Source organism: Penaeus monodon, unplaced genomic scaffold (genome assembly GCF_015228065.2).
Source record: "Penaeus monodon isolate SGIC_2016 unplaced genomic scaffold, NSTDA_Pmon_1 PmonScaffold_895, whole genome shotgun sequence".
NCBI lineage: Eukaryota > Metazoa > Arthropoda > Malacostraca > Decapoda > Penaeidae > Penaeus > Penaeus monodon.
Genome location: NW_023664270.1, coordinates 28835 through 42984, shown reverse-complemented (window position 1 = coordinate 42984; position 14150 = coordinate 28835). Strand labels below are relative to the sequence as shown.

Sequence of the window (14150 nt, the reverse complement as noted above, 5' to 3'; positions counted from 1 at the left end):
ATTATTCAGTCTATAGTCTGAATAAATAAGTAGTGTGCGGCATCATGGAGTTAAAATCGTTGGTTTGTTGCATTTTTTTTTTTTTTTTCATAGTAAAAATGAGAAAGTGTTAAAAACGACTTAATCACACTTTCAGTGGCAGAAAAATAATATTTTGCTGTGATTGTAACAAAAAATAACTCATGCCATCTCCATACATACACCATGGCATGTACATACATGCCCACGGCAGATAGGCCCGCCATGCGTACATGCCACCCGTCGGGAATGGGTTAACAATTCTGGGAGGTATATCAGCTGCTGGCTGGAAAGTAGGTATGTACTGTTCAGTTCTCTTGAGCAGTGCACATGTATACACATTTTGGAAATCATGTGATTTAATTTTATTAAAATTTCACATGTAGATTTTAAAATTTTGTTTCTGATTAGTTTTTCAATGCATTTGCTGATGTGTATAAATTTTTGGAACCCTAACAATAAAAGAGTGAAACGCAATTAAAGATGCATCCTCGTAATGTCAGTGACAGAAGAGTGAAATGATGAATAAAGGGGTGACAAATGACAGGGATCCCCTGTATTAATTTTTTGATTTTCTTCATGGCATTGGCAGATTGTTTAGAATCACTCTGTATTTAATTAGCTTTTGCAATATTTGCAATTTTCTGTATATAGAATATATAGAAAGCAAACAGAATAATAGGTTTGTTTGGAAAACTTTTAATTAGTTTATTAAGTCTGGGGAAGATCCAATAAGTTCTAAATGCCTCAGAATATGTATATGTGATATTGGCAGTGGTGAGCACACATGTTTGAATAATATATGCATCACTGGTAATATTCTAAAGGAATTTTGTTTTACAGTACCTCTACTTAATCTTCTCGGACGATTCACTCATGAGTTTAGATGAATGGGTCTTCAATACAGAAGCACATCCACTTCCTATAGCTGGCAAAAAACTCATTTTACCGGAAAGTTCAAGGTATGTAAATATTTCAGCTTTTTGTATTGAGTAACAGATCTTTTGAAAACACTTGGTTATTGATTAGTATGTTTATATTCTCATTTTATTAAGTTACCTTGATGTACTGTCATCCATACTTAGATTACAAAATTGTATTTGCTTGTCAAGGAGAAGAAATAAAATATTTATAACCTAATCCTTTCTTTTATGTTGTGAAATATATTATTTTTGTAAAATGCTTCAATTGTATTTCCTGTTTATGGGTAAAGGTTTATACAGTAACTTTGTTATACAACAAAAATGAAATAAAAGAATGGCAAACTTTTTTTAAACATGATTTTATCATCATTTTTATTTCTTGTAAAGGAATTTCTGTTGTACTTCAGCTTTTGACTTCATTTCACTAGCATTTTGATCTCCACAAACTTTCAAGTGAAAAAAAGCCTTGTCTTGCATTTTCTTTTTTTTTTTATGCTATTTGACTTTAAGTTGGATTTACTTTAAGTACTTTTCTGCATTTTGAAACCCCCTTTTATACTAAAGTTTACTCTGTATCATTGATTAACTGTGATGCTTTTTTCCCAAGGTTTGTATGTTGTTAATTCTAAATCCCAGTTCATGTTCAAAGAAAGTATTCAGTTTTGCAGAATTTAGAAAATATTTCCTTAACTACTTTTTGATATTTTTTGTTATGCCAAAATTTTGAACATCGTTGATTTTCAAGTGGAATGGTACTTGTAATTATTATTTTTTTTTGTAGGTGTTTGTTTATCTTGTAGACTTTATTATCTTGCAGACATTAGAATATTATGTAGACATAATATTTTAGAATGTACACTAGTAGTATTGTTGAATTTCTAAGAGAAATTATCAAGAAAAAGATTGCCCCTTTGTATACATCTTTACTACAGTTTCTGTAAAATCACATCAAAATTGTATGCTTCTTAATTCTTTAATACTGCCTTCAGGAAAGATTGTGGTAAACACCTGATTTTTGGTGTAAGGACTAGGTGACCAGGCAGCTTTCTGGAAAGGGCAGCCGTCACATAGGCAGAAGAGGTGGAAATGGGGGGGGGCCTTTTCATGGGATGATGAGCATAGGGTTCAGAGACAGAAATTGGGTAGGCAGATAGATCACACTTTATCAAGGAATATAAATAGGACTGCTGGATTCTTTGTGGATAGACATTTTGAGAGGATGGAGGAATGTTGAGGGGAGGGATCCAGAAAGTTTAAGATGGCAGCTATTTCACTGGACGCAATTTGAAAAACAAGAGTCCAGTCATAGAAAACTAAGCTGAATAGTTCATACAGTGAGCAAACCTCAGAATCTCAAAAAATCATTTCTATTTTAAAAGAACCTAATTACATTTAGAGGAAGAGGGATTAATACCGGGGTAGGAGAGAAAACACAGAGGCAATGTTTTCATGGGAATCAATAGAAGCAAGCAGCCCACAGGCAGGTGTTAGTTTAAAAAACTTAGAGGATAAAAGTAAAAGAAACAAGGAATTAGCAAAAATGGGTCAAACATCAAATGTTGAATTGAATAATCAGAAGCAGGTTCAAGGAGCATCTCAGAAAAAGTGCATAAGGAAGATTCATGTAAGAGAGATGGTAAAAGAGTATTTTTGGGAAAACTGTGTTATGATGTGTGCAAATGTCAAAAACTTAGATATCGAGCAAGGGGAGGTAGGATAAAATTTTGCCCCCCAAAAAAAATTTACAGAAAAAGAATAGACAGAGAATTTTTAGGGATGTTTGGAAGCATAGGTTATGCAGACAGGTTTCTGCCAAAAACTCTGGAAGAATTTTAATGAAAGAGTGCTTTGGGAAAGTTCCAAAATCAGAAGGAAATGAAAAGGCCATAAAGATAGCTAGCAGGAAAAAAAAGTCAAAGTGGTTTGCACCCACACGGTCTAAGACGGCTTTTCCTTAGGAGAAGGGCAGAGTAGGACGCTATTTAGCATTTTTCCAGTATGTATCGTTTCCTAGCCCAGATTCTCTCTATGCATGCACAAAAAAAATTAACAATTATAGAGAGATCTCTTATTCCACTTTGTCCAGAACCCATTATTGACATTGGGAGAGATGAAGTTTCAGTTCTAACTGTTAATATCATTATAAAAAGTGTGACTCTGAAGGAGTTTACAGAAACCTCTTAAATTCTGTACAGTCCTCTTGTGTGTTTGATACATAAGATAAGAGAAAATGGTTTAATGGATACTTTTTATATTTAAATTTGTTATTGTAAAGATATCACTAATTTTATATTCATTTTGTACTTTATAATTTTTAGGTAAAATTTGATTCATAAAAGTTGTATATATCATTAAAGTAATAAATTATTGTAGTGATTTTTTATCAAACTTTCTTATGAAGTTTTATGTTATAAAGTGTATAGATAGGCATTATAGATATACAAGCTTGGGGCTACAGATATGAATTATCTGTATACATAAAGTGTCATCAAGTGCATTTACTTATTTTAAGATTACTGTGTATACATTTGAGTAAACATTTGTTTAACTGATTAGTTATTAAGGTTACCTTTGCTAATATTAACTTATTCATGATTTATTGTGTTTAAATGCACATAATAGATTTTCTATATTTATGTACTCTCACTCTTCTAGTTTTTTTTGTAGGTGCAAGAACTCTTGATGCTTTTATATTCTTTAATCCAATAATAATGGGTAAAGTTTTGGTATAGTCAGGCAAGAATAGGTTTACATTTGTGTGTTGCTTCACTCCTGAGGACAATTGGGACAATGACTCATGAAGTGATAGGGGGTCTGTGATTATTTGCAGAGATGTTAAAACATGAGGCCTCTTAATAAATGAAGCAATTTCTTTTCTACACAAAAGGGCTGAAAATGAGTTACCTTTGACCTTTAGAGTAAAGTTTATTTCTATTTAGTCTAAGCTAGTAACAGTTTATCATTTATCTGTCTTTAGAGATGAACGGCTTATTTACATTTTTTTTTTTTTTTAATGTAAAATAATTTTAGGTTATGAGAGAAGTTTAAGTTTGTAGTTTTTAAATGCTTTGCTATTTTGGTTGTGTTAGTTATTCATGCCAGACTTCCCTAGAAATGCTATAGGTCTCGTGGAACAGTAAAGGTCATGAAATGATATTTCTCTAACAGGTTTAATGTACACATGGTTTATAATTATTTGTAGTTTCATTTGTGCCAGTATATACAGTTGATTAGGGTAATCTGTAATGCAGGTTAATGGTTTTGGAACAAACAAATGAAATTAAAAAGGCTAATAAAACAAATTTATTTTATAGTACTGGTATTAGCTTAGTACACTTGATTTCATTCAGTCAAAATATACAAAGACTTTTTACTTACACACACTCTTACACATATGCATATATGTGTACACGAATGCACACATATGCACATGCACAAAGCTGTGCACACAAATACAAACAAGTGCTTATACCAAAATTGAATGCATTTGGAGATGAGGCCATTTGTAAGCAATGACATTCCAAGCAATTTTGTATTTCCCCTTAAAAATCCTTGGTTGGTATTCATAAAAGGTCGTAGCATTTCTTTGGCAAATATAAGGATGTTCTAAAAAGTCTGAGACTCCATTTTTGTTTTTTGAATTTATCTATGACTTAGTTATTTAAATATCTGACTCACTGTTCCCAAATTTAAAAAATTAACTCTTAAACTAGAACTAATGTCTGCATTGATTAGCCAATATGGTAAATGAAATTAAAATAACTGTTGCAAAGAATGTCAACTATATATCGACCTATGATATTAACATGTAATATCTTTGTTTGATGTCATTGTGTCAGCTGTGAAGGTGCTTAGCCATTTGTATTTATCCAATAGAAAACTGCAGTAAACGTAGAGCAGACAGCTCGGATAGCAACAATTAATAAAAAAGTGAAATTTAAGTGTTCCTCATCATTGCTTGATGTCAAGTTATCTTCAACAGATATAATTGTCATTATTGTTGTCCAAGTCTCAAACATCCACTGAGTCAAAGAAAAGAAGTGGACTAGAAAAGACATTTTGGTAAAGTGTCATAGACAAAACTGGGGATCATGCACTGTCAGAGAGACAGTTATGGAGTCAAAGAGTAGTCAGAGAAAATTGCAGTTAAAGATTGTCATAGAAAAAATCCTGGTCAATGACCTTTGAAGATATTGGTTTGATTCTCCTCATGGACTAGATTATTTTTTTTTTACAACAGTTCAGAGGTGGTATAGGTACATCATATATATTTGCTCACATGCCTTGTACTGATAAGAAAGCCTGTATCAAAAGGTATTTGTTTTTCTTTATAAAAGATTTTTTTTTTGTGAGAAAAGTGGGAAGTTTACACTGTGCTCTTCAGTAATGTCTGCTTTTTAGTTTAAATGAAAGAAGTTATGTAGGTCTAAGGTATGAAGAACAAACAAAAAAGATATAAGGACATAAAAAAAAAGGAGAAAATGAAAAAAATAAATCAGACATACTAAACTGGATAGCAGGTCATGGTTAATGTGATTAAAAGACATAAACTGTATATTTATTGCATTATTGCATGGAAGAATTTCTGATTTGTGTTTATGCTAAACACATGCATAAATTAATATGCTATGGTTTTTATCATCCCAGTGGAAGTGAGATGAAATAGAAATACTTATAAATTGCCAAAAGAGTCGGGTCTTTTAATAAAAGTGATAGGATTTGAGTGAGAAATCTGTCTCCTCACCCTCTGCCTCTCTCCCTCCCCCTCTCCCTTTGCCTCTCTCCCCCCCCCTCTGCCCTGCCTCTCTCCCTCACCCTCTGCTGCCTCTCTCCCTCACCCTCTGCCTGCCTCTCTCCCTCACCGTCTGCCTGCCTCTCTCCCTCACCGTCTGCCTGCCTCTCTCCCTCACCGTCTGCCTGCCCTCTCCCTCCCCGTCTGCCTGCCTCTCTCCCTCACCGTCTGGCCCGCCTCTCTCCTTCACCCGTCTGCCTGCCTCTCTCCTCACCTTTCTGCCTGCCTCTCTTCCCTCACCGTCTGCCTGCCTCTTCCCTCACCCTCTGGCCTGCCTCTCTCTCTTCTCCCTCTCCCTGCCTCTCTCCTCCCCTTTCTGCCTGCCTCTCTCCCTCACCCTCTGCCTACCTCTTCTTCCTCCCCCTCTGCCTGCCTGTCTCTCTCCCCTCTCTCTCTTCTCCCTCTCCTTTTCTCTCTCTCTCTCTCTTCTCTCCTCTCCCATCTCTCTCTCACTCACTCATCACTCACTCACTCACTCACCTCTCTCTCTCCTCTCTCTCTCTCTCTCTCTCTCTCTTTTTCTCTCTCTCTTCTCCCCTCCCCCTCTCTCCCTCTCCCTCTCCCCCTTCTCCCCCCTCTCACTCTCCCTCTCCCCCCTCTCCCTCTCCCCTCCTCCCCCTCCCCCCCCTTTCCCTCTCCCTCCCCCCTCTCTGCCCCTCCCTCCCCCTCTCTGTCCCTCCCTCTCCCTCCCTCTCTCTCTTCCTCTCCCTCTCCCTCTCCCTCCTCCCCTCCCTCTCCCTCTCCCTCTCCCCCCCTATCCCTCTCCCTCTCCCTCAAAGTAAACTTTGCTGATTAAAAAAATTATATTTTTTAAGTAACCAGTTTGTTAATTAGTAAACAAAATGCATGACTATGTATCATTCAGCTATGTATGGGGCAGCAGCTGGAGAATCTCTTCATGGTGGCGATTTGTGTTCAGCAGCATCCTTATGCTTTGTGTCATTAAGGCTCATTTGAAGGGAAAGAGTGAGTTTCTGGCAAAGATACAGCATGTAGTTGAAGTGTGGTGATTGCTTTACTTGATGAGGCAAATTAATTAGCTTGTGTGGTACTGTGATTTTGCATCTGTGGATTCTTTATACCTTTAAGAAATGTTATTACCTTGTTTGTAACTAAAGACATACGGATGATAAAGTATTCGTCCAGTCATTGAATGATCCCTGCTTAGTAGATTTAAAGGCCATGGACCGGATTACTAAAACTCTTTCGTAAACGCTGTTCTTGTAACGTTAAGTTAAGAGAAGTATCAATGATTTCTCAACTAGTGATGTTATTACCATTTTCGAATGCCAAACAAGAGCGTGGGGGTCTCATACTGTTGTGACCGAAATTTACTACCACTAGGTTATAGGCTACATTTCCTAAAAGAAGGGCCCTTGAACCACCAATAGCAGTTTTGACCAGTCACGAGCGTTAAATCTTGAACTGAGGCAGCACTGAGGTTTACCAATCAATTTCTTTATGAAAAAGTTACCATAAAATGTGATTAAACAGTATTTCCAAAATAATGATCAGTTCAATAAGGTAAATAAAGGAAAAGTCATGAGACTTTAATGCAAGTAAATTTTTTTTTTTGTTCATCAGGTGCAGTGGGTCACTTCTCCAGTAAATGTCTTTATTAATCTTCACCATCAATCATAAATTCTGATTTCACACACACACACACACACACACACCACACACACACACCACACACACACACACACACACACACACACACACACAACACACACACACACACACACACACTGTATATAAATATAATATATAATATATATGATATATATAATATATGATATATGATATATGATATATGATATATAATATATAATATATAATATATAATATAATATATAATATATAATATATAATATATAATATATAATATATATATTATATATATATATGAATATATATATATATATAATATATATAATGTATGATGTATGTATGTATGTGTATGTATGTATGGGTTGTATGTATGTGTGTATGTATATGCGTATGTGTGTATGTATGTATGTGTGTTTGTGTGCGTGTGTATATATATGTATGTATGTATGTATGTATGTGTTATGTATGTATGTATATGTATGTATGTATATGTATGTATGTTGTATATGTATGTATGTGTATGTATGTATATGTATGTATATATTACACTCACATCTGTTTCTCTAGCTCTTTCTCTCTCTTTCTTACTCAGTACTTTTATCATTTTATTTTTGATTGATTGATTTATTTTTTCTTTCTTTTTCTTCTTTCTTTATTTATTTTTCAAAAACATAAGTCAAAAAGCATTTATTATAATTTCTAAGGAGAGTATGATGCACAGAACAAATTAATTAAATTATCTCTTCTCATTATTCATCAGGAAGTTAATCTTCCATAATAATATTATATTAGGATATAAAGAGGTGTGCTTATATATGATAACCTTTATTGTTGAATATTTATTATGATTTCTTGTTCTAGAGAAAGTCATTCTGATGGAAGTTATACATTTTTATTCAAAATTCATCCTGATGATGATCCAGAACTCCTTTAATCATGATAAACTAAACTTGTTTGAGTGATTTATATTAGGCCCACATTAAGTGTTTCTACGGCCTCTGCGGATCGGCAAAGGTTATCCTTATTTACATTAGTATATTGTTGTTTTCTGTTACTATGCCTCCTAATGTGTTGTCTTAACTTTGATGATTTCCCAAAGAAAAGTCACAGCTGCACACTCTTGAAGGTATTTATGAGGTTGATATGAGCAGAGGAGGTTGCCATGATGAACATTATGAGTGGTTTATGCACTTGCTAATTTCTTCATGTGGAGATGTTCTTATGACCTTGGAAATGTGTTTGAAAATACGCTCGTGCGAGAAAATGAAAGAGTAGCTGATTTACAATGTAAACAAACCTTATACTATCTTGTATATGCTTTAGTAAATCCGGGCCAGATGTGGATTTGTATTTCCGTTCTTCTTCTCTTTCACAAAGACTTTCAAGTTTAGCTCCCTTCATTGTGATGTATATCTAAAGGGTCTATCATATAACAGCAAATTGTTATGTACTTTATATTTCTACACATCATCTCTTTACTTTTATAAGTTTGTATGGATTGATACGTGTCCAGCCAAACTTAATTTTTTATGGAAAAACATAGATATATTACAAAAATTTTTGTGAACAATATTCCCTGTTTACAAATACATGTACAGAATGAAGCAGGAGTGCTCTTGTGATTAGTAGTGCATAATTACATGTTGAGAGTAAATTCTAGAATGTTACACAGTCCACAAAAATTTGCCCTTATGGGATAGGCCCCTTTTGCAATAATAAGACTTTCTTTCATGTTCTACATATTTTTCCATGAAACAGAGCATAAAAGTCTGGAAATAAAGTGCTTTAGGTGTCTGGATGAAAATTGGAATAGAGTGCACTACTATAAGGTGATGCAGAAGGAGAAGATAGACAGGAAATAATGGGGAGTATGGGTTCTGTAAAAGAAGGGGAGTTTCCAACAAATTTAATGATAAAAGTTGTAGATGTAGACTGATGAATAAACAAACAGGTTAGTTAGTCCTTCAGTTCAGAGATAGAGAGGGAATTTGCTAAGTAGACATGCTTAGAAAATTACCAGTAAATCATATAAAACGATGGATAGACAGGTGAATGCATTTTTTTTTCTTTCCATAAAAAGTATTTTTTGCCTTGACTCTCCTGTTAAAATTTACTCATGCACATACCCAAGCTCCTGCCACATTCGCACATGCACAGCACTTGCATGTATGCTCATGCACAACACAGGCAACTGCACACATACACAGAATTATGTGAGCAGTTGTCTGTGCACACCCACAAAAGCACACACGCTTCCACACCACAAAAGCACACATCACACACAAAAGCTAGCACATCACAAGCACAGACACACATGCAAACATGAAAAGCATTCAAGCACACACACGCATGCACGCACACACGCACACACGCACACACGCACGCGCACGCGCACACACGCACACGCACACGCACACGCACACGCACACGCACACGCACACGCACACACACACACACACTCACACTCACACTCACACTCACACTCAACACTCACACTCACACTCTCACAACACACACTCACTCTCACACTACACTCACACTCACACTCACACACACTCTTACTCTTACTCTTACTCTTACTCTTACTCTTACTCATACTCATACTCATACTCATACTCATACTCATACTCATACTCATACTCATACTCATACTCATCTCATACTCACACTCACACTCACACTCACAACTCACACTCGTATGCACACACCCCCTTTCATCTCCCATTTCTCCCCCTCCCCCCTCTCCCCCTCTCCCCTCTCACCCCTCACCCCCCTCTCTCCTCCCCCCCTCAACCCCCCTCTCTCCCTCTCCCCCTTCCCCTCCCCCTTCCCCTCCCCCTTTCCCCTCCCCTCCCCTCCCCTTTCCCCCCCTTTCCCCCTCCCCTCCCCCTTCCCCTCCCCTTCCCCTCCCCTCCCTCACTCTCCCCTACCTCTCCCTCTCCCTCTACCTCTACCTCTACCTCTACCTCCCTTTCTCTATTCCTCCCTTTATCTATTCCTCCCTTCTCTAACTGACATGGTCCCATATACTGCAGGTGTGAATTAAAATGTGTTTAGTACATTGTAACACAAGCATGTGGACACTAAACTCATGTGAATTTTTGAACAATACTGAATATGGAAACACCAGTTATGAAATGAATATATTTTCTTGTTCTTTGTTGTATTCGTTTATTTAAATTTTAAAATAGCATGAGCTGTAATGATGCTTTGACTTTTGTATTTTCTGCATGTGAGATTATTAGTTTACAAGCGTGCATGGTTGTCATATGAAAGTCTGTCCACACTTTGCTTACTTTTCAAATGTTAAGATTATCAGATAGTTATTGTTTTTATACAGCATATAGTGGCATCTTCCACTATCACCTTGTAAGTTACATAATTATATTATTTCTTTTTGTTCACTTGTTATTCTCCCTTAGTCTTTATTTTCGTGAATGATGATCATTTTGGGGCAGGTATTTTGTAAATTCTAGTATATGCTGGTAGTGACAGTATTATCTTCCTTTGCAGAATCCGAGAACCAGTGGTAAGACATCGAAACGAGACTTTTGAGGAAGCTTCACTGTCACTAATAAACAGTGGAATGTGATGTTGTTTTGTCCTCATACCTTTGTTGATGTCTGTTTTTTTATAATATGGTTCACATATTGGCCAATCCTAAGGTAACAGGCTACACATTCTAATTTTTAAGGAGAATGGGAGTTATGGTTTAAGAAAATGATTATTTGCATGATAACAGTGTTGAGACATTGGAATGAGAAATTTTATGAATATTTTACTTTTTCTGCTTGGGGTACCTTTTGTTAACCCTTTCCCGACGGGTAGTATTCATAGTGGCCCGGGCCCGCTGCCGGGGGGCTCTATATTTTCAGTATTATTATTTTCTAAAGTCTCTATTTGCTATATTTCCCGATAAATCAGAACTGTAGAATATTTTTTTTATATAGACTCCATAGTTGATCATTATTCACTTTATAGTCTAAATAAAATAAGCAGTGTGTGGTGTCATGGAGTTGAAACCGTAGTTTTTAAAAGTTATTTTATAAGATAAACTTTAGTTTCAACGGTTTATATATCACTTCCATATAGATATACTTTATTGTTCAGGTTTTTATAAATAAGTGATTTTTTTTTTCTTTCAAAAAATACATATTGGTATTTTCACTTGGTTTTACATCATCACTTTGTGAATACTAAATATAGTATCTCTGGCCAATGTAGTCGATTACCGACGTGATTTTTTTTGCGCTAACCTCGGAAGCCGAGAAGCCTTTATGAAATGTTTTAGTATAGAAAAAATTAGGAAAAGTGTTAAAAACTACTTAATCACATTTTCAGTGGCAAAAAAAATATTATTTTGCCGCAATTGTAACAAAAAAAACTCATGACATGGCCATACATACACCATGGCATGTCCATACATGCCACCCGTCGGGAAAGGGTTAATGCTCATTTTGTGAATTGCCTCATTTACACAATTTCAAAATGAATTCTTGAATATTTTGTTTAAAATCATAATGGGAGCCATAGTATAAAAGGTAATTTTTGTGTAAAGAAAATTATAATGATTGAAGTGTAATCTTAATTCCAAAGTGTTGGAATAGATCCTGAAAATGGTAAATGTGCAAATAGTACATGATTTGAAATATTGGCCCATTTTCTTAGATTTCCTGTAAATGTTTTCTTAATTGTATGAAAATTTCAAGAAAAAAAAAAAGAAAAAAAAAAAGAAAAAAAAAAAAGTTGTTTGTTGCAAGAGGTATGAATCCCACAAGCTCTGCCCTGTCCATTACTGTTGACTGTGAGAATTGCAAAATCAGTGATAGAAGACTCAAGCTTGTGTTAATAGAAGGGTTAATTAAACCTGAAACATCTTTTAGGTTTTACATGCCTTTATTATATTGTTCATTTAATAGAGTCCTGATTGCTGATATTGCAAAGTGTACAGAGCTCAACCGAAAGTTATAATCACTGTCAGCTCTTTTCAACAATACGTTGGTGCATGTGTCTGTGTGTGTGTACATAAGAACAGTATATAAATGCTGTAGAATATACTGATAATATTGTTTTATGTAACTTGATACTCCAGTGATATTATACAAGGGAATGTTGTGTAGAAAGGAACTGGATTTTTCTTGGTGCAGTTGGGATATATATATATTATATTTCTGTTTATTTGAATGTGTTTATGGTGCTGTAAGGGTTAGATTGCAATCCACTATCTAGCTTTGTGAACATTCTTATGGGCATACAATCATTTGCTTTCACATTTCCTTTAATATCAGTAACTGTAAAGTAGAGAAGGTATAGATAATTTCTGTAGAATTGTTGTTGGAAGCAATGTAAACTTATTGATTAAAGTACCAGTGCATTTTGTATGAATTCAGAGTGTCTTGTAAAAAAAAGTAACTAGAGAAATATGATATTAAAAATCATTGTCATTTGTATCTGCTGTGTAGATGATACAGAAGACTAAAATGCAGCTAAAAGCATCAGGCATAAAATGGATGAAGTATACTAAGATAAAAACAGGCAAATTCTTTATAGTACCAATTTATCCATGAGAGTTCAGTAAGTTGTAAAGTTGTTCTTGATGCTGTTAACTTTCCTAGTAACCCTTTATTATCAGAATATTCTACTGTATCTGTAATTATATTTTGTATATGTATATTTAACATAGGATATTTTTTGTAGTAGACAAATTTGTATCATTTTGCATTTTATTTGTAATTCATATTTAAATACTGTGCATTTCTTTTAAAGTGATTTATGTAGATGAAGAGATTTTATTTATAGAGGGCTTTTCATTTGGATTGATGGTTGAGATGGTTGAGCAATAAGAAGAATTCCAATACTATGATTCCATGTTTTCTTTAGTTTAATACTTATCCTTGAGATACAGATGAAAAACAATTTTTAGGTTATGTCATATAAGATGTTTTTGTTTCTGTATTATACTGTCTTGCAAAATCTCTCCATGATAACTTACTAATTTTTTTAGATGAATGCGTAATGTTTGTATATGTGAATGAAAAGAGAGATACTTGATTGTAATTTTTGGTCAAGTGTTATAAACTATGAGATGAAGGTTGTTGTTAAAAGATTGTTTATGGGATATTTTTGTAAACATTATCTTGCAGGTTACAAGCTTGCTTGTTGAGGTCCTAAGAGTTTTTTTTTAATTTTGATGTATTAGTGTGACATTAATTAATGGGGTAGGATAGGATAGAAGAATCAATAGTATGAGAATTATTTTTAGTTGTAAAACTTACGATCAGGTATAATTTTAAACAAAACAAGCAATCCACAGCATACCTGTCTTTAAGGAATCCTCAGGTCAGATTCTGAAATATCACCTGAAACCTGGAGTGTTACTAAGTGGCAGTTGGAGGTTCATAGGAGTAGTTGCCTCTGTGATGGCATGAACTAGTGTTGTTACTCCCGTGAAGACACTTTGTTCCACCAGAGTCTGTCTTCTCACATTTCCAAGAGGACATGTTACTCTTTCTGCCACAGAAGGATCAATGAGTGCTGAGGGCATGTTCTGTTGATGACCTACATTTAACTCAGTTAATACATTTCGCATGTCCATGTCAAGTTTTATTTCAGCGTTTGGGGCACGTGACTGAGAATTTGATTTTGTTCCTGTACCACTTTTCATATATATCAACTAAGTCATGAATCATAAACTGTTAACTATAATATCAGTATTGCTCAGCACTTCTGGACTTTGAGTTAACTTCACTAGGTCCTGAAATGTTTAAAATCATTTTATTTTATAGAACTGGTTACTTAAGCTATAA

General features: G+C 34.9%; 1 long non-coding RNA gene across 1 annotated transcript; it reads left to right on the top strand.

Moving 5' to 3' along the window:
• Positions 1 to 858: 858 nt before the first annotated feature.
• LOC119571988 lies at positions 859 to 10936 on the top strand. The gene is made up of 2 exons (XR_005228669.1): positions 859 to 980; positions 10858 to 10936. It is a non-coding gene; the product is annotated as an uncharacterized LOC119571988 (long non-coding RNA).
• The last annotated feature ends 3214 nt before the right edge of the window (positions 10937 to 14150 follow it).